At 37.9% G+C, this 22,669-nt stretch overlaps 1 long non-coding RNA gene across 2 annotated transcripts in view; it reads right to left on the bottom strand.

The window, feature by feature from the left end:
• Positions 1–22,669, bottom strand: part of LOC133757010 (uncharacterized) — a 287,511-nt gene that overhangs the window by 257,932 nt on the left and 6,910 nt on the right. For both annotated transcript variants that reach the window (XR_009865560.1, XR_009865561.1), the window contains exon 2: positions 16,155–16,210. This is a non-coding gene — a long non-coding RNA (uncharacterized LOC133757010). The remainder of the gene's footprint in view (positions 1–16,154; positions 16,211–22,669) is intronic.

A 22,669-nucleotide genomic window follows, 5' to 3' on the forward strand; every position in this document is an offset into this window, starting at 1 on the left:
AAGTTTTCATGTGACATTGATATTGTCAGCAAGTGATCTAGGACTTGCTCCCTCATTTCTCTATTCTAAGCCCAACTTGTTCTTTCATTTCTCTATTCTCTTCAAGGTAGGAAACTAATTCTATTATGAAGGAATCTGTAGGATGCACAATTTAATCTTTAGACCTTATAAAAGAGATGGCTAACATTTTTCTGTAATAGCATAGCCAAAATAAGAGCTTAAATAATAATCTCATAGCTAGATTCACTTCGCCATCAGCCAAGTATACAGTAAGTAGAAAAAACCTCCCTTTCAGACCAAAGGGAAAGAAAGTTTTAAAGTGAGAATATAATTTTCCTCATGGGCATTGTCTACCTTAGAAAAACTTCTATAGAACATGCCTGTGACTATAGACTTGTAGTTCAGGCCACCGAAGATTAGAGATGGGACTTGGGCACTCCCTTGATTTGCATCCTCTGGTCTCCTTTAACACAAACCAGGAGGAAAAGAAAGCTAGGCATCAGAAGCAATGGGTGGCAGGCCTATTAATGGCTGATCTGTACAGTGATCTGCCCTCAAGGAGACCCAACAGGCCAGTCCACTGCAGTGGCTTTCAATGTGGTAAGCCTGGGCTTCAGCAGAAGTCAACTTGTGAAGAGCCCTGGCAGCTCTGCCAAAAGTTGGATCACTGGAAATGGACCTGCCCTGGAGTCGAAGGATGCCCAGGTCAGAGCCACAGATCTTATGGGCTCTAAGCTGAAAAGCCCCTCACTCAGCCCAACTTCCAAAGTGACCACTGCAGCTGAGGGGACGGCCAAGTAGGGTCAGCAACATTGCAGGCAGAACTGTAAATTTCTTGTTAGACATGCCCCCTGCCTTTACCTGGCCAGCTCTCCCCTCATGACAGCTAAGTAATGAAAGTCAACAGGGTGTCTTCCCCCAGTAGGTTCACACCTCCCTTAGGATGCACCCCACGTGAAGACATAGATAAGTCTGGGCCTCTTAACTTACAAGGCCTAAAGCCCAACAGATTATTATCAAGCCCCTTCTGTCAGGTTCTATTTGCCTCTCAATCAGAAAACTTAATTGTAGCTTAGACAGCACCTTTCTTAGCTCCTCTAATAATGACTCTGTCCTTTGTTCTAGACCCTGTCTAGCGCACTTGGGCATCATTCCTTTGTAATCATAACCTCTACTCTACCACCAATGGCTCTACTCCCAACCTGTGTGTACTGATGGTCCTCTTCCCCACTTAATGCTGTATAATTGTTCAAAATTTCTTTACAGACAAACCCCTCTACCTTCAAAAGATGAGTGACTTCTCTCCCAGTCTTGGCTTGAATCAGCTTTAAGCCACATCCATCAAACTGTCCCCACAAGGGTCCAGAGCCCCCCCCCCCCATTTCCTCTCCTCTATGAAATCCTCTCATTACCACTCTTAGGATCATTGGTTACTATTCTCACCCTGTCTTTTACACGTGCTCTCTCTCATCTCTTCCCTCCTGCTCTCTTGGTTCTTCTCTCTTGGCCCTTCTCTCCTGCGCTCTCTTGGCCTCTCTTGGCTCCTCTCGTCTCTCTTATCTCTCTTCTCTGCTCTCTCCTCTCTCTTAGCTCCTCTCCTCTCTGTTTCTCTCTTATACTCTCTTTCTCTCTCTTTCCCTTTGCCGCCCCTTCACTCTGGTCTGTTGGGTGTTCCCCAGTAAACTCTTTCCCTTAAAAAAAAAAAAAAAAAAGAGGGAAGTGCCTTTCTCTGAAGGGAGGAGAGAACTTCCACTTTGACTATGACCTTGTCTAAATATAATCAGAGTCGGCGAACTCGGAAGGCTTCTATAGCCTTGGCAACTCATGACGACAGCCTAGGGTGGTTACTGGCACCATAGAGTGTCAATTTGTTGGGTCAACAACAGGAGTCACTGTGCACTTGCTCCTCATGTGGGATCTCTGTCCTTAATGTGCTATACATTGTGATTTAATGCTATAACTAGTACTCAAACAGTATGTTTCACTTTGTGTTTCTGTGTGGGTGCAAACTGTTGAAATCTTTACTTAATATATACTAATTGATCTCCTGTATATAAAGAGAATTGAAAATGAATCTTGATGTGGATGGAAGGGGAGAGGGAGCGGGAAAGGGGAGGGTTGCAGGTGGGAGGGAAGTTGTAGGGGCGGGGAAGACATTGTAATCCATAAGCTGTACTTTGGAAATTTATATTCATTAAATAAAAGTTAAAAAACAAAAGCCTATCATCAACATTGCACTTAAAGGTAAAAAAACCGAATTTCACCCACTAAGAACAGGAGCAAGAGGAGGATGTCTGTACTTATCACCTTTATTCTACATGGTAGTGGATATTCTAGCCAGTGTAATCATGGAAGAAAAGTAATACAGGACATTCTATTTTGAAAGAAAAAATAAAACTTCTCATTATTCACTATTGACATGACCCTCTATGCAGAAAATTCTAAAACTCAGGTTTAGGTATTTTGTAATTTGCAAAATGAGCATGTTGGGCATAGTGTCTGTTTAAATTCCCAGTTCTACCATTTTTAAATAATTGACTCTCCTTTGCTTTTTCATATGTTCCAAACATTTTTATATTCCACAAACAACATTAATGGGCCTGCAATATATTTAAACCTGCTCTACTATGACATAAATCAGAGAAAAATAATGCTAGCTATATGGTTCCTCTCCTATCAAACCTAGGTATCATATTTTGCTTAGTTAAAAAGAGATTATTCATTGAAATGTAGACAAGTTCAAATTATTCATGTCATTAATCTCTTCACACTTCCTTTGGGCTTCATTCCCCTGTCATTGTTGAGTAACTTTTTGGGAGAGTAGGATAATCTTTCTTTTGCTCAATTTACTTCTATTTCTTTTGATTATTCCCCTTTAGATCAGACAGCATTCTCCTTCCCACTTGGTGCTTATAGTATTCAAGGTTCTTGTAGTAATGTGCCATGCTTAGTATCTTTGCAGGCTTATTTCAAACCCCTAGAGCTTCATGGAAATTCTGGTGCTTACATTTTTCCAGAGAGGTAGAATGTAAATCAGGTTATTAATATTTCAGATCCAACTTCATGATACCATACTTAAAATTCCATTTTGTTTTAATGAGAATAAATTTCCTACACATTCCATTCCTAAATGCCAAAAATTCTAATGAAACTGAAAATCTAAAAAGTCATAGCTCCTGCTGTGTCATTTTCACTGCAGAATGGAAATTAGTTCATAGTTTCATTGTTCATAGTTTGTTGCTTCAGAAAACCTAATCCAACTTATATTTTTCTTTCTGTATCTATTTCACATCATGCATTCTATATTTCCTCTTCACTATGAAATTTTGTTACTTTTACGTTCCCTAAAATTTAATTTTTCTTGCTATTTATTGTTAATGCATTCTTCTCTCCTCCCAAATATTCAGTTCTCCATTTTCTAAGATATTTCATTTCATTTTATTCATTTTGTATATTGCACCCATCTATTTTCATAATTCTAATTTTTCCTTTCATCCTGTAAATGATATTTGCTTATCATCAAACTTATGTTCTTGCTTGTGTTGACTTTCAGGAAGACAGTTAAAGTTCTCAGTATTACAACAGCCTCTTTCATTTTATAACTCACAGTGCTTTAAAAATTATCTAATTGGTATTTATATAGTAGCTGCTGGGAAAAATAAATGCTAGTGCCGATTTCACAAACATATTTATTATGACCAATTATACCCAGCAGGTGAAAACAAGTTATTCTATTTCCTTGGAATATTTTATGTGGTTTCTACAAGGTCCAATCCTGACACAGTCATGACTCTCTTTACCTTTCAGGCTTTTTACTTGCTCCTAAGTATCAAGGATCTTCAGATAGAATCATGCTTTAGTCAGTCCCCTTTCAGGTCAGAGTGGTTAGTCAACGTACCTGGAACGTGATGGAACATAATAAATGCTAGCTTCCCATCTATTCTGAGTGGGGACTAAAATGTGTATTATCTCCCAGGACTGGCCGTTTTCTACTGAATTACAAAAATCACTTGCAATTTAATAGGTTATATGATAAAGGCAATCTTCTCATACTATCCACTGTGTTGTGCTCAGCACTGTTTATTCTGTGTTCTGTATAGTGGAAAATCAAACATGTACAAAAATGATTACAATGCAGTGAGAGAATTGGTTCAAAAAGTACAAGTGGAGTGCAATAGAATCATTAGAGATGAAACAATAAATTTTACTTTGGAAACTCAACAACATTTTCAAAAGAAGCTAAAATGTGAGCCTTGAAATTTGCATTCTAGAGAAAAATGTAAGCAAGATTAGTTCTGAACAACGTGAATATTCGTGAGTGAAGTCAAGGATGGTTAGTAGCAAGAAAATGACAGCTTCTTAAGCTGGTTTAAATTATTATAAGTATTAATTGTAGATAGACTTTCAAATCCAAGGAAAACATGAGCATGTGGTACACAAAAAGTGTTGTACCAAGAGAAATTTCAGAACCTCTGTCATTCATAAGTGAACTACCTTTTCGGATTTATTCCATGGCCTATTAATTCATTCTCATCAATGCAATTTCCACATGACTAATCTAAATAACTCAGTTTGAGAAAAGTGATCCTTTACTTAATTTGTTGAGGTGCTCAAGGTCCAGAGAAGGCTGTTGTTCTCTTGACGGGACTTTAGTGAGACCATTTTCTTTGTAAATGGAATGATTTGAGAACTTTACGGCAGACTAACAAACTCTTTAAAAGAAGGACAGTGGTAGATGATGAGAGTGGAAATCCCATCATGGATGAAATTGTGGAACACTGTTATTCTATTCGCTTTTGCTGTCTAACAAGCCACCCCAAACTTTGTGATGTAAAACTCACATATTCTGAATCTGAAATTCATATACAGTACTATAGGGACAGCTTCTCATCTGAGAAGTTCCAGTGGTTGAAGGTGAGTCGGTGGCTGGGGCTGGAATTATCTGAAGGACATTCACTCATGACTTGCAGTTCTTGCTGGCTATAGCATTGGACCTCAGTTGGGATTCCCAGTCACAGCACTTTCATGTGGCATCTCTGTGTGGCTGCATAGGCTCCCACAGTTACTATTTTAAAGGAGAACAGATTTAAAGGAAAATGGAAACTTAAGAAAATGTTTATACTATTTGGCACATAGAAAAAGGAAAGAGCTATTATATATAATTTTAAAAGTTCTTAAAATTAGAAAGAAAGAAATTGTTTATAGCCCTTGTCTATGCTCTTCAGGAACAGTGGTATTTCTACTACTATTTGTTGAATTCTTTACTTAGTGGAGGTCAAGCTTGTGATTGTAAAGTAAACTGAAAATACAACATTGTAAAAATTAAAACAAAAATAAGAAAATAAGGATGAGGGAGGGTGAGAGTGGGGGAGGGGATGGTGGGAAATATTATTGAACTCTTAAAACTGTACATATGAAAAACATGAAATGTGTACCCTTTACATAAATATAAGAAGGAGGAAATAAAAACATACCAAATAGAAATTAAAGTGAAATAAAATAAAAATTATAAAGCTAATAAGTGCATAAAAATATAACTTCATTAATGTATAAATAATGCTAAGGAAATAAAATATAACAGTTTTTTTCTCCAATTATCACACTGGCAAAGATGAATATTTGGAAAATAACTGTGGCTGTCATGAGTGAAGGAAAGGGGTTGGCATTATGGCACAGCAAGTTAAGCTACCACTTGTAATACCAGCATCCCGTATTGAAGACCACTTCAAATCATAGCTGTTCTTTCTCCAATCCAGCTCCCAGGTAGAAGGTGACACTAGTACTAGTATTGCAATCAGTGTGGGAGGCCAGTTCCAGGCTCCTGGCTTTGGCTTAACCCAGCCCCAGTCATTGTAGCTATTTAAGGGGTGAAACAGCAGATAAAAGATCTCTTTATCTCTGTCTTTCCCTCTCTCTGTCACTCTGCCTTTCAAGTAAATAAATCACTTTTAAAAAGAATGTGAAGGAAAGAAAATTCAGCTTACTGAATTAGTGACAGGATAAACTTACATAAATTTCCTGAAGGACATCCTACGAAATTCATTATAATTCAAATTGTGTACATCCTTTAGCAAAATATTTTAAATTCTAGAAATCTGTCTTTAAAAAACTTTCAAACAAGTACAAAGATGCTTATGAAAGGTCATTCAGAATAGCATGCTTCATAATAATGAAAAATTACAACCAATCTATCCTTCAAATAATAAGGGACAATTAAGCAGAATACAGATGTATTATATATATAGACATTAAAATATTTTTGTAGGAAGTTCCAAAATGGCAAAATACAAATGCCCAATATTCACCTCTTCCTACACAACACCTGTAGAGCAGGATTTAGAGGTGAATGCCCCATGGAGAGCACTAGGACTAAGCAGGAGAGAGATGAGAACATGTAAGACACAGAGACCCAAGAGGGCAGCATAGACATAAAAATAAAGTGCCCTGGCAACTCTAGCTCTGGATCCCCAAGCAGCGGAACTCCTCAGTGCAGGAGAAAGGGTAAATTGGAAAGTCCTGGGGCTGGAATTGTGGCACAATTGGTTAAAGCCATGACCTGCGGTGCGGACATCCCAAATGGGCACTAGTTCGAGTCTTGGTTGCTCCAATAATGCACCTGGGAGAGCAGTGAAAGATGGACAAATCCTTGGGCCCCTGCACCCAGATGGGAGGCCTGGAAGAAACTCCTGGCTTTGGCCTGGCCCAGCCCAATCTGTTGTGGCTATCTGAGGAGTAAACTAGTGAGTGGATGGAAGATCTCTCTCTCTCTTTGTGCCCCCTCTCTCTCTCTGGGTAACTCTGCCTTTCAAATAAATAAACCTTTAAAAAAAAAAAAAAAAAAAACCTCTTTGTTGGTACATCAACATCAAATGCTCACTGTGGAAAACTGGACCACTAATTCATCTGCAACCTAATAAAGCCAGTTTTGTAAAAAAAAAAAAAAGAGAGAGAGAAGAAAAAAGATCTGGAAAGTCCCAGTGGACTCATCTGTCACACAGGCATTCCTAGCTACAGTACAGTTCTATGCATGTGACAGACTACTTAGGAGAGCTATGTGGCAACTCTACTTCAGAGAAGGTTCTGACATTGAATCCCCATGACCCCTAGAGCCCAGGATGCTGCAGTTCAGTGGCATAAGAACAGAGCCACTATCAGAATGTTTTTAGTTTTTGCCATTCCTAAGAACTGAGAAACCAAGGCACTTTCTCTGTGGGACCTGGGGCCCACCCCTCTTCACCCATGCTATCTCCCACTGCTGCCACAGATTTCTACATTACTGCTGCGTCTGACGTTACTCCACCCACCAGTCCCAACTTATAGCAATGCTCACACCTACAGGGTCCATGGGCTCATCCATTGTGGTCCCTTCCTCAGCAGCCCCCTCCAAGTTTAAAGGAATGTACCCAAGTGAGGACTACAAACTTGATCCCCACAATCCATACTGTAGCACCACCACTGACTTTGCTCAAAGCCCCCACCCCAGTGGTGTTTGCCTTTGTGGATCCTGGGGCTGGGTCTATCTTGCTTCATCCCAACAGCACTGTGATAGCCACTGCTGGGAGCATCTGTTGACTACAGAGCTTATCTCAGCTATGCCTGAGTAAATACTCACTCTTCTTCATGTCAATGATACCACCACTCTCATTATCAGTGTGAGAACAAAGTATCTCACTCACACTTAGTGCACCATACTCATCTGGGCTACAAGAACATCCCAATCCCACATGGTTGCTGTAAATGAGCAGGTTCTTGGACCCAGCAGCCACATTCACCATTCCCAAAGCCAACAAAGTTAAACAAGGTATGAGACCACATTTTGGTACCCAAATAGAAGCAATAACTTACCAAACTGACACCTTAACATACTTCTTAAGGAGAAAGCTTCTACTATGAAAGACACCTTGCACTGCATGTGCAAATATCAACATAGGGACACAAGAAATATGAAAAAGCAGGACAACATTGTACCACCAAAAGAATACAATACCAACATAAAATAAAAAGGATATGATGGGTGGATGCTAGGATGGCTGAATAGGGATAGATGTGCTGCTTTTGATGAGAGGAAAATAGCAGAAGAAAAGTGGAGGAGGGCATTCCGAAGAGAGAGTTGGAGAGCAGTATGCATAGGAAATTCTACAGAAGGAAGAGCAACAACGTGGAGCAGCGTAGAAGATGCAAACGTGCAGCAGCAAGGAGGCCACCACACACGAAATTCCTACAGCCAGAGATTGGAGGAGATGCCAGTATCTGAATGCGAGGAGACAGCAGAGTGTGGCAGCCCAGGCCACTGATGATATTGCCTGAAGGAGTACCTTGCGGACCACACTGATTTTGAGTCTGGCCTGGAGCCCTGTGGGAGTCTTGCATGCTGAGACTGGGAATTCTGTGACTGCATGTAGGGCACAGTGTTTAAGCTGAGTATCTGGGCAATGACTGTGTCTAGCTTCAGATACTTAGAGCTCCCTGAAAGCCTAGAGTGGGTCATTCCACAGGGTTCCTTGCTCATGCCGAGGACCACATAGATGCTTTGTGCAATTCATATGCCAGCATGGTTGGGGGCTATACCTACCGTGGCCTAATCCTGGTCATTGATCACTTTTAAAGAAAGGAGGTGAGGTTGTGATTATACCAAATGGTGTGATAATACCTTCTCCAGAGCAGACAATAGAGATCCACCATGCCAAACTTGGGTGTCACCCTGGATTCCAACACAAACATTGAGCGCTGACCAGAGTTCCTGGTCTGCACCCAATATATGCATCTGGAAATTCATTGAAGGAGCAGACACTCCACTAAGCTGCAGAGGCATAGTTCAAAGATAAAACCCATACAAGGAGAAAACCAACAAGTAGTTCCACAACTGCCAAAAACTAAATTCAAAATACAAAAACAAAGAAGATAACTTGATTCCCCTGAAGAACACAACATTTCAATATTAGAATGTAAAGATGAAGATATTGATGAAATGCTTGAAAAGGATTTAAAAAGAATGATCATGAGATTCATCAGAAGTAATGAGAAGTAAATCTAAGAGTTAAAGAAATACATACATGACACAGAGGAAAATTCACCTATGAAATGAGACATTTTGAAAAGAAATCAAACTGAAATATTAGAAATAAAGAATACAGTATGTCAAATAAAAAATATAATGGAAAGCCCTAAAAACAAACAGAGGAAGAAGAAAGAATATGTGAGCTAGAAGACAAATCTTTGGAAATATCTTAGATAAAAAAAGAATAAATTATAAAAATTAAAAACAGTGTTTTATTTATGATATTTGATTTACTATCAAATTACCCTACAAATGGATATTAGGGGATTCAGAATGTGTGTAAAGAGGGAATGGATTAGAAGACCTATTTAAGGGCTTGATTACCTTCAGAGACTCTCCAATTGCACTAACAGCTGATTTATCATCAGAAACCCTACAAACTAGGTGAGAAAGAACAAGAATAGTCAAAGTCTTAAAAGGAAAAAAAAGGTAAATCCAGAATTCTGAAACCTTCAAAGCTCTCATTTATGAATGAAGGTGAAACAAAGATCTTCCATAACAAAGAGAAATTGAAAGAATTTTTGTCACCAGTTTTCCAGCCTTATAAATGATTCTGTGATACACACAGAAGCACAGAAAGATAGTCAGCATTGTGAAAGAATATGAAGGCAGGAAATCTCCCAGTAAAAGTACAAAGGAAACCCAAAGCAAACAATATGAACATTTACAGAAAATGGCAGGGCCAAGTCATTAACTATCAATGGTAACCTTGAATGTAAATGGCCTAAATTCTCCTATTAAAAGATACATACTGGCTGAACAGATTTAAAAATAGGATGAATTTATTAGCTGCCTACAAGAAACAGACCATACAAATAAAGACACACACACAGACTGAAAGTGAAAAGAAGGAAAAAAGCAATCCATGCAAGCAGAAAGCAAAATTGAGCTGGTATAGCCATCTTAATATCAAACAGAATAGATTTTAAAACAAATTATTAAAAGAGACAAAGAGGGGCTTTATGGAAGGATTAAAAAATTCAATAGGAAGATACGACAATAATAAATGTACATGCACTCAATCTCAGGGCATTTGGAAAATTAAAACAAATGTTAATGGATCTAAAGGGGGACATAGATTACACTACAAAAAGGGGACTTCAACACCCCACTTGCATCAATGGACAGAACAACTAGACAGAAAATCAACAAAGTAACAGCATAGTTAATTGACACTATGGACCAAATTGACCTAAATGATATCTGCAGAAGATTCATTCCACAGTTGAAGAACACACATTCAATTCATCAGTGCATGGAACTTTCTCTTAAGATAGATGATATGCTAGATCATAAAGCAAGTCTCAGCAAATTAAAAAAAAATAATACCATGCATTTTCTCTGACCACAATGGAATGAAGCTGAACATTAACAAGTTAAGACTCTTTAGAACATAGGCAAACATGTGGAGACCAAATAACAATCTCCACAACAAACAGTGGGTCATAGAAGATATCAAATCAAAACTTATGGGGTACAGCAAAAACAATGTTCCTAGGCCACAGCAGAGAGCTGGACTGGAAGAGGAGCCAACAGGACTAGAACCCGGCACCCATATGGGATGCCAGCACTGCAGGTGGAAGATTAACCAAGTGAGCCATGGAGCCGGCCCAAGACTTTTAAATAAGAAATAATTCCAATTCTTCTCAAACTATTCAAAACTATTAAAAGCTTGAAGTCCTCCTAAACTCCTTATATGAGGCCAGCATAACCTTGAAAAAGATAAATTATAGATACATATCCCTGAAGAACAGAGATACAAAAATCCTCAATAAAATACTAGTTCATCAAATCCAACAACACATAAGAAAGATAATTCCCAAGTGGGATTTATTCCTGGTTCATAGGGATGGTTCCAAAAACACAAATAATAAATGTGATATATAACATTAACCAACTGAAGAATAAAAACTATATAATTAAGATGCAGAAGAAAGCATTTGATTAAATACAAAAGCCTTTCCTGATAAAAATCAAAGAAATATGCAACAAACCCGTAACGAGCATCAGAGTGAATGAGGAAAAGTTGGAAGTATTTCCACTAGGATTTCAAATCAAGGATGCCCACTTTCATCATTGCTATACAATATAGTCCTGGAAGTTTTAGCCAGAGTCATTAGGCAGGAAAAAGAAACCAAAGGGATAAAAATACTTGGAAAGGAGGAGGTCAAATTATCTCTGTTTGCAGGTGATATGATTCCATATATCAGGGATCTAAAAGACTCCAGTAAGAGACTATTGGAACTCACAACAGAGTTCAGTATGCTGAAGAGATTATTCTGCACTCTCCTGTTTCTTTCAACATTACTCATAGTATCCATGACATGTAAGCAACCTAAGTGTCCATCAACAGATGAATGAATAAAGAAAATGTCATATTTATACAATGGAATACAGCCTTTAATAAGAAGAAAATATTGTCTTTTGCAACAACATGAATAGAACTGGAAGAAATTATGCTAAGTGAAATAATATAGAGATAGAAAGACAAACATTGTTCAGTCTCACTCATATGTGGAAATATAAAAAGAACTAGTCTCACAGAGACAGAATGGAAAGGTGATTAAAATAGGCTTAGAGTAGGTGAGGGAGATAGGGGAAGGGAACATGTTGATAAAAGGGTACAAAGTTCCAGTTAAAGTGAAGGAACAGTTTTTACCATCCACTGCACTGGCCACAGCTAATAAAATTATAATATACATTTCAAAATTGCTAAAATATATTTTAACATTATATTCACAAAAAACAATAATCTTGTGAGATGTATATGTTAATTAACTTGACTGAATCTCTGTCTATAATGCATACATAGACCGACATCACACTGTACTCCATTAGTATATACAATTATTGTCAATCAAAAGTAAATACAAACATAAAATTTGTAAAAGTTAAAAAACAAGCATATGGATGACAAGTGAGCTCATGAAAAGATTCTCTTCCTTATATTAGTAAACTTCAATATGTTCATGGAAAATTGGAATTAAAAGAAATTCATTGGAAGTCCATGCATGGTTTTTTCATAATATATATTTTCATGAACTTTTTGAAGACATCTACTATGCATGGATTATAATTGTTTTGTACCAAGATAAATTTATTTTTTATATTTTGCTTTCCACAATGTTTTCGCAGCACTTTCATCATATCATTAACAAAATGTACATTTGATGCCCGTATTGGAATGTTTGAATCTGAAAATTGAAAATACCATTTAATGGTGAAAATGTGGAACAACAAGGATATTCATTCATTGCTAGAGTGCAAAATGGTATTGTACCATGGAAAGCAATTTAGTAGTTTCCTACAAAGGAAAGGATCTGGCCACACAATCCAGATGATATTCTAGGACATCTATCTAGCTGATTTGGAAAACTACCACACAGGGACTATAAAAACCCAACCTCTGTTTTGGAGATCCAAAGAATATCCTGTTTTGGCAATCAGTAGAAAGAACCATTCTCAGCTAAATAAAACTTCTGCCATTATTTTGCATGGGATAAGACCCAAAATCATAATCCCCATGTGATGCAGAAACCTTAAACAAGGTAGTAGAATAAAACATAGTCCCAGTATGGTAACTTAATAGGGTTCTGGTCACATTGAAACTAAAACACAGAGATCCAAAATCCAAAGGATGTCCAGAGTTTTTAGGGAAAAATCCCCCATTGGAGAGAAGCTCCGAAAAAAGCCATAATGGGACAATTCTTACCAAAGAAACGCAGATCAAAGATATTTGAAAGAGACTTTAAAATAAGCATGTTTAAAACTTTCAGAGAGATCAAGGAGACAAGAGATTACATCAAGAATAAGGATCTTATGAGGAGCAAAACTCTCAGGTATTTCAAAAGGAACCAAATGGAGATTTCAGAAATGCAAATAGTCATTGAAAAATTTTTAAAAATTCAGTAGAGAAGTTAAACAGCAGGCTACTGAAACATCAAACCTTAAGAGAACTGAAAGTGCCACATTAATTTAGCTTTAAAAGCAATGAGCATTTAAATAGGACAGAGACTGTGAAGGTGGACATAAGTGTAAAAATTTTTTAAATATTTAGAAAGTAGAATTACAAAATTGGTGGAGGAAAATACTTAAGCCTCCCCACAAAAGCCATTCATAACTTCATAGGCAGACATTATGGCTGTGGTCAGAAGTGAAGCAAGCCATTCCTTTGTGGTGTCTGCATATGGAACTAAATGACACCGTTGTATCGTAGTTGCTGCTGTTGTCATTAAAGTTGTCAACAACCAGCAAAAACTAAAGAAGGAGCTGGTGAGTCTCCTAATAAGTTTACAAAACACAAAACCTATCTTTTCTTGCTTTCCATTGTCAAAAATATCTTGCAGGATGGCTAGACACCATAGAGCTGCTTTGTTTCTCCTGCATTACACAAACATTGACTGAAATATGAAATAAATTAGGTGTCTCAGACATCATACATCGTTGTATGTATCAGTGTTCTTTTTTTTTTTTTTTGAGAGGCAGAGTGAGAGAGAGAGACAGAAAGGTCTTCCTTTTTGCCGTTGGTTCACCCTCCAATGGCCGCTGCAGCCAGTGCATCTCGCCGATCCGAAGCCAGGAGTCAGGTGCTTCTCCTGGTCTCCCATGCAGGTGCAGGGCCCAAGCACTTGGGCCATCCTCCACTGCCTTCCCGGCCCATAGCAGAGAGCTGGCCCCGAAGAGGGGCAAAAGGGATAGAATCCGGCGCCCCAACCGGGACTTGAACCTGGTGTGCCGGCACCACAAGGCAGAGGATTAGCCTGTTAAGCTATGGCGCCGGCCATGTATCAATGTTCTAATTGATAAGGAAGCAAAACAAATGTGCACTTGGAGAGACAGAATTATTAAATTTGAACTTTTGGCTTCATAATGCTGAAACAGCTTAGAAATTCAGAGGAGCCAATGCAAAAAAAAAAAAAAGTTAGTGACAAAATTAAACATTAAAGAGATGCAGTTTAAGATTTATTTTAAAAATACATTAATGATAAAACTTGTTTTCAAACTGTACTTTATACTATGTGTGTCTGTGTGGGTACAAATAGTTGAAATCTCTCCTTAGTAAAGAGTTGGTCTTCTGTATATAAAGGCAATTAAAAACAAATCTTAATGGAAATGGAATGGGAGAGGTAGTGGGAGGTGGGATGGGAGTGCAGGTGGGAGGGTGGGTATGGGGTGAAGAAACTATATCCCTAAAAGCTGTACATATGAAAATTTATATTCATTAAAAAAACCTTAAAACAAAATATAGATTTTTTTTTTGCAGACAAAACTAGGGAATGTGTAAAAGATGCAGTAAAGTAAGCATACTCTGAACATTTCCAGTGAATGATAGCATGCATAGTTTTAAAACACTGCTAGCAAGTTTTTAAATTCTTAAGAATATTTGTACTTTTTAATTAAATATTTTGTAGTGATTTGTTTTTTAATTTGAATGAAAGCGAGTGACACACACACACACAGAGGGGGAGACATTTTGAGAGAGAGAGAGAAACTTCATCTGCAGATTCACTCCCCTAATGAATTCCCAAGAATCTATTTAAGAAAATTGCAGAAAGTTAAGATAGATAAGTATTTCAGTATTACTTATAATACTGGACAAACATGGATAGTCAATCAAAAGTTAGTGGTTGTAATATATGGCCTCATTATACTGGAATACTATGAAGCCACAAAATTCTACTAATAAATAATTATTAATGAATTATGTATGTCTGTCCTCCCCTTGCTTCCACCCTGCTAGATCCATTGCCTTCCATTCCCTTCCCTGATCTATCTCCTGGGATCCTGACTACTTCAATCTCCATCATACATATTCTCTCTCCTCTTTTGTTTTAGATCTGAAATCATTTAGTAATTATTTGGGAAAGAAGAATGATATTTATTGGTACCCTCCTCAGAAAATCTAGCAATTCATGGTCTTTTACTACCATATGTATACAAGAATATGTTAATATAATAGTAAAGAATTCTGTTTTGGATAAGTTTTGCCATATGCTGACCTAATTTTGGATAGCAAACAGCATCATACAGTTCTTTAGAAAAAAATTTTTTTATTTATTTGAGAGGCACAGTCACACACACACATACACACACACAGAAAGACAGACAGAACTCCTATCTTCAGATTCACCACGCAGGTGCTTACTGCAGCAACAGACAGACCCTAGGAGCTGAGAACTCAATCCAAGTCTCCCACATGAATGGCAGGAGCCCAATTACATGAGCCATCACCTATTGCATGCATTGGGGAATTAATGAGAAATCAGGAGGCAGAGCCAGGAAATAAGCCTGGGCACTCCAATGTGGCATGTGGGCATCTTAACCACTAGGCTAAATGTCTGTTCCCCTCATGCAACTCTTAAGCAGTCCATGGTAATTTCTTGGAGAATGAAGCAGGTCAAACAGCAAAGATAGAAGAGTAAAGATCACTGGGGGTTCTGGGAACTCCCATCAATCAGAAGTATGAATCCAGTGGCTAAGCTAAGCAGTAACTATGACTTCTTTTTCCTCTTATCTTTTAAACCTAGAATGCCAGAAAACTACAAGTAAACACCTTCATGAACCTCCTTAAAACTTTATTTTTTATGTTTCTCAGTGATTCAGCATTAAAAGGTAAGCAATGAGGCCACCCTGATCTAAAAATATTTTTATATTAAGATAGAAAATTGGAGGCTTTGTTTCATTTCTATTTTACCATATCTTAAGCATTAGTCATTCAAATAATTTTGAAGACTTTTATTAGCAATTCTATTAATTCCACTCGAATGCACCTTCATTTCACGAATCAATGTGCACCCTTCTTTTCTTCTTAAATGAAGTAATTTTGTGTCAATTTTTATTTTATTGCTATTATTAATGCCATATTTTAATGTTATATTCATTACATGACCTGTTATTAAACATCCGTTAAAAGTAAGTCATCAATTCATTGCCTTCAGACTCCATGAACAACTGATAAATTCTGTTGGTGATTTACCAGCAAGAGGTCTTTTAGCACGGGACATACTTCAAACCATGTAGCGATGAATGGTAATCCCACTTGTCTAGGATGGATGAGATTTGTTCATTAATTCCCCAAAATGTAATCAGCGCTTACCATTGTCAAGCCCTGAGCTAGTTACCGGGGCCACATTTCCTCTGCCTTCATGGAGCCTAGAAGAAAGAATAGACATTAACTGAGGGAACATACAAATAATGATATAATTATAAACTGAAAAATACTGTAAGTAAAAGTTATAACTAGAGATGGCAGAGTAATGTAGGAAGGCTTAGAGATCATTAATGTTCCTTTTGCCTCACAGTTAATAAAAATGTTCAGCCTCAAAAATTTACCTCTTGCCTCTAACTTGAATAACCACATGAGCTTACAATAATTAAAATCAACTCTTTAAAATCCATCCAAGGACAATTATGCAGGAAAAACAGCCATTCAATATTACAGGCATTATAATTCAGAAATCATGGCAACATAGCTTTTATAATTTGAGGAAAATATTCTCTATTACTAAAGACTATGCTTGTAGAGAAGCTAAAAGAATTCTGGCTTTATGTGAAAAGATACCTTTAGTCTCACATTAAAATAATTTTTAATTGTATAGAAATAATAGCTGAGGTAAAAACAATTGCTTTTTCTTTTAAATACAGCATCTAATTATCTTGAGACATCTGTTCCCTAATGAAAGTTAGTGTGGAATGCTTTTAATAATGAATAGAAGATAGATTAAATCAACCTATGTATATAAGTAGTAGTCACCCCAGAAGGTTTTCCTCTTCCCTGGTATAATGTTAAGTCTACCTGCTGTACACACTTTTGAAAACACAGCATTTCCTCCAAATACAAAGTGCGGATAATCATCTGTTTAATAATATCTTTTTTCTCCTCTAAAAACAAAATCTATATGCTATATTATTCAAAGTTTGCTGCAGTAACAATAACCACACTTCCTGGAGTTTTAGAAAAACAGATCTATTTCTTTGTTAAGATTTATGTCAGTGGAGGCTTTGCCCAACATTCAGGTGTGCTTGGCTAAGTATGAGTCCACTGTGCTAGTTGGTTCCATGTCTATTCAAGATATTTGTTATTCTGCAGCCACAGTTGGAGAAATAGAGACCACATGAGACGTGCTATTATGGCTCATGGCAGTAAAGCAAGAGCAAACAAAAATGCAAGATCCTTCTGAGGCCTCATTTAAGGATGGTCACACTGTCTCTCCATACATTTCATTAGCCAAAGCAATCCTGTTAACAAGTCCAAAATCAATTGAGTGGGATGGGTACCCTGCTCATTCTACGAGGAGCGAAAATGAACTCCTGAGCAGTAATCAAATCTATAGTAGCTACCCTACATGTGCCACATATCACGGCACACAGCTCAGAGTGCATACCTACTTTATTATAAAGAATTTATAAAATTATGTAGCATGTCCTTCATTTTCCCAAAGTAGCCCATGTTCTCTTGTCTATCCTTGAAATACAAATGTTTGTTCTCCTTCATATTTTAATAATAACTAATGACCTTAACTTTTCCCAAATTCAGCAGTAGCATTATTGTTCCAAACACAGGAGGCAACAGCATGAAAGAGTTTATATCATATCCTTAGTTCCCAGGTCAATGCCTTCCACATAATCAATATTCAATAAATATTTTGAAATGAGCAAATAAATGAGTGAATCCTTAAACCAAATGTTATCTGTTTTTTTAAAGCAATGAAATAAAGTTGAGAATTAGATCTAGTAAAATGCTAGGGCATTCTAATATCATTTTCTCTATAAATCAAGAATGCAATTATTCCCTTTTGTGAACTCTATTTAAATTTTATGGTTCCCTGACTGGAAATAGTTTTGAAAAATCTATGTCACTGAGATATACCATGTAAATGGTCTTTAGACCAATAAGTTTCAATCCTAATGCTTTAAGGATGATGACCATCTACTTAAATTAATTTTAAATTTCTCAAAGGAATATCTTAAATCGATGTAATAGCTTTTACTATTCATTAAAAATACTTTCTGGGTACCTATTAGGCCCAAACCTTTGTTTGCTTTACAAAGAAATTATGAATTTTTTTATTATTATTATTTGACAGGTAGAGTTAGAGACAGTGAGAGGGAGAGACAGAGAGAAAGGTCTTCCTTCCAGTTGTTCACTCTCCAAATGGCCACTATGGCTGGCACTGTGCTGATCCGAAGCCAGGAGCCAGGTGCTTCCTTCTGGTCTCCCACACGGGTACAGGGGCCCAAGCACCTGGGCCATCCTCCACTGCCTTCCCAGGCCACAGAAGAGAGCTGGACTGGAAGAGGAGCAACCAGGACTAGAACCCAGTGCCTATATGGGATGCCAGTGCCGCAGGTGGAGGATTAACCAAGTGAGCCACAGCACCAGCCCCGAAATGGTTTTCTATTCTTACAGATTTGTTGTTTGGCTGAATAGATACTCTTTGAAATAGCTGCAGTAATATCTGATGAGTATCAAATGAGTAGGATATAAAACTACAGGAATTCAGAAAAACAGGATAAATTATTATATGATGAGGAAAATCTCATGGGAGAAATAGAATGTAACTGAACCTCAGAAAATGAATGTGATTTTAATAACCAAATTAGAAAGGGCATTTAAGGAAGAAAGAGCATAGTTAATCAAAAAGTAAGACAAATCATCTAGCAACTTAAAAGCAATATGTGATAAATAAACAGATGTAAGACTGGAAGTCTAGGAAGAAAACCTGTTATGCATGAAGTCACAAAATGATGAAGTGAGCAATCTCAATTGATATGGTAAGCATTGTAAAGCCATAACAGTTCTGACCCTAGGAATGTATCACAGTGAAGATGTATTTTTAGAATAATTAATTTGACAGTAATATAGACAAGGGATTTGAGGAGAAAAATCATAGAGGCAATTTAGGATGATGTTTCCATCCTCAAAGGATGAGGTAACTACACATAAAGGAAGGCACATGCTTATAGGACAACATAGTGAGTACAAAGTCATATGTATTATGGTCAATCAAAGAGTAACGCGGCATGGTGAGGGTTTATAGTTCCTGCCCCATAATTTGGATCAGAAAAGACTGAGGCCAAAGCAGTGAAAAAACTTTGAGTTGGGCCCAGGACCAGAATTTGAAAAGGGAAACAAGGTCAATGCCAATGGTTGCTTATCAGAGAAATGACATGATTCCTAAAGTGTGAATAAACCTAAGAGATACAACTCAGAGGTAGAGCATGGCTGAGGGGTATGTTTGGCACAGCAGTTAAGATGCCATCTGTTGGGGTTTCATTCCTCATACTGTTTTTTTTTTTTTTTAGATTTATTTATTTATTTGTTGAAAGCCAGAGTTACACACAGAGAGAAGGAGAGGCAGAGAGAGAGACAGAAAGGTCTTCCATCCGCTGGTTCACTTCCCAGTTGGCTGCAACAGCCAGAGCTGCGCCAATCTGAAGCCAGGAGCCAGGAGCTTCTTCCAGGTCTCCCACACAGGTGCAGGGCCCCAAGGACTTGAGCCATCTCCTACTACTTTCCCAGGCCATAGCACAGAGCTGGATCGGAAGTAGAGCAGCCGGGATTCGAACTGCCGGCACTGTTGGTGGCGGCTTTATCCACTACACCACAGCACCGGCATCCTGGCTCTGCTTCTAATTCCAACCTCCTGCTAATGTGCACCCTGCGGGGCAGACATGATAACTCAAGTACTTGAGACCACAAGAGAGACTCAGATAGAGTTCATGGATACTGGCTTCAGTCTAGCCACCTCTGGCTTTTGTTTGCAGGCATTTGAAGAGTGAAACAACATATCATAGATAGAAGATATTCTCTCTCTCTCTCTCAATGTATTTCTTTTGCATGCCAGAGTGTGTATTTGTTGTATAACTTATAACTCCCGTGTATATTTGTTGTATAACTTACAACTCTGACATACAGAAATCTGAGTTCTATGTCACTTGAAGGAAATAGCAGTTGCAGCACTGCCTTTGTTCCCTTGAAAATTGTCAGTAGCTACTGAAGAAAATCATATATTTTCTTCTCTCCTCCAGGTACCGGGACACCAAAAATGAGATTTCTGCTTATTTGTAAACTGACACTTTTCAATGTGGGAGATCTAACAAGAAAGAATCAACAAGAGTTCAGTGGTGAGAGAAACCATTTATATTAATTGATCATAGAACTACCAAAACAATTAAAATGTATCTATAGATTTCAAATATGTGAACATTTCCCAGATGTCTAATGCAACTAAAAAGCAGGACAGTTCACCTTTAGTTACTATCAACAGATCTTGATCCATTTCTCTTTTTGGCTTCCCATTTTCTCTACATCAATGGATTCTCCAAAGAATGCCTTTTCAAGTAATCAGCTTTACTGCTTGGGTCTTCCATCAAGTTTTTAAATGCTGTAATCTTATTTTTCTATTTGAACTCTCCTTTCATTTTTCTTTTCTAAATATGTATGTTGTTAATGTTAACAGTCAATGTAAATATGGGGGGTGTATGTATGGGTGTGATATATATATATATATATATATATATATATATAGAGAGAGAGAGAGAGAGAGAGAGGTATGCAAAAAAGAAATGTAGGAAATATATCAATTCCAGGATTCAGTTGCTGCTTGTTGCCTTTCCACACCAACTTCAAAGTCTACCAGCAGTAGCATTATTGCTCCACACATAGGAGGCAACAGCAGGAACATGGTGAGTACAAATTAGTAAATTAAAAAATAAAAATCTAATAAATTCTTCCTTAATGAAACTGTCATCTCCTACAGTAATGCGAGTCAGAGCTCCTGTGGAAATTATTAAAAATACAGATTCTTTAGGCTCTACCACCACAGAGATTTTGATTAAGTAGATCTGGTGTAAGGCCAGAGATTTACATTTTTAGCACACCCCCACAGGTAATCTTGATACAAAGCAATAAATAGAAATCATTATTCTAGAAATTATAGGAATGAATACTGTCCTAATTTGACTAACAGAATAATTTATGGTAGACTTGACAGTGATGGAGACAAGTAATAAAAGGCCCAGGTATGAAGCCTAAGAGGAAAATAAGGCCAAAGTTAGACCTCAGCTTTTAGTATAGCAGATTTCTTAACATATATATTTTTAAAAGTAGAGTTAGATTATGGAAGACAAAAAGAAAAGCCATCATATGCATTTAAATTAAATGAAAATAAAAAAACATCATATTTAAATCAAATGCCATACATTCTTATACCATATTTTCTTTATCCCTTCATCTGGGACGATAATCTTGGTAGATTAAAAATTTTGGCTATTATTGACAGTGCTACTATAAACATAGTGGTGCAGATATCACTTTGAAACACCATGCTCATGCCTTTTTGGTATATACCCAGTAGTGGAATTCCTGGATCATAAGGCAAGTCTATTTCTAGTTTTTTAAGAAATCTCCACATCCTTTTCTACAGTGGCTGCACTAATTTACATTCCCACATCAGCATTTGTTACTCTCTGTATTTTGAAGTTTAGCCATGCTAAAAGGGGTGAATTGGCCGGCGCCGCGGCTCAATAGGCTAATACTCCGTCTTGCGGCGCCGGCACACCGGGTTCTAGTCCCGGTCGGGGCACCGATCCTGTCCCGGTTGCCCCTCTTCCAGGCCAGCTCTCTGCTGTGGCCAGGGAGTGCCGTGGAGGATGGCCCAAGTGCTTGGGCCCTGCACCCCATGGGAGACCAGGAGAAGCACCTGGCTCCTGCCATCGGAACAGCGCCGGCCGCAGCGCGCCTACCGCGGCGGCCATTGGAGGGTGAACCAACGGCAAAAAGGAAGCCCTTTCTTTCTGTCTCTCTCTCTCTACTGTCCACTTTGCCTGTCAAAAAAAAAGGGGGGGGGGTGAGTTGATACCTCCTTGCTGTTTTAATTTGAACTTCCCTAATGGCTAGTGATGTTGAGCATTTTTCCATATATTTGTTGGCCACATTAAAACACATTAGCTCTTACTTGCTCCTATTGTCAGCAGATAACTGACTCATTTCTGCTATTTCACTGATTTATCTCTCTCTTTTTTAAAGATCAATTTATTTATTTTAAAAGCAGAGGAGAGAGAGAGAGAGTGAGAGAGAGAGAGAGAGAGAGAGAGAAAATCTTCCATCCACTGGTTCTCTCCAAATGGCTATATTGGCTGAGTGAGGCTGGGTTGAAGCTAGGAGTTTGGAACTCCATCAGAGTCTCCCACTTGGGTAGAAAGGACTCAAATACTTGAACCATTCTTCACTACTTCCCCAGCCACATTGGCTGGGAGCTGTATCAGAAGCAGAGCAGCTGGTGTTACCTGCAGTGGGCTGAACCTCTTGCACCAGCACACTGTCCCCAGTTTACCATTTATTTTTTTTAACTTGTATTTAATAAATATAAATTTCCAAAGTACAGCTTATGGATTACAGTGGCCTTTTCTCCCCATAACCTCCCTCCCACCCACAACCCTCCCATCTCCCGCTCCCTCTCCCATCCCATTCACATTAAGATTCATTTTCAATTATCTTTATATACAGAAGATCAATTTAGTACATACTAAGTAAAGATTTCAACAGTTTGCACCCACACAGAAACACGAAGTGTAAAGTACTGTTTGAGTACTAGTTATAGCATTAAT

This window comes from Lepus europaeus, chromosome 3, assembly GCF_033115175.1.
Source record: "Lepus europaeus isolate LE1 chromosome 3, mLepTim1.pri, whole genome shotgun sequence".
NCBI lineage: Eukaryota > Metazoa > Chordata > Mammalia > Lagomorpha > Leporidae > Lepus > Lepus europaeus.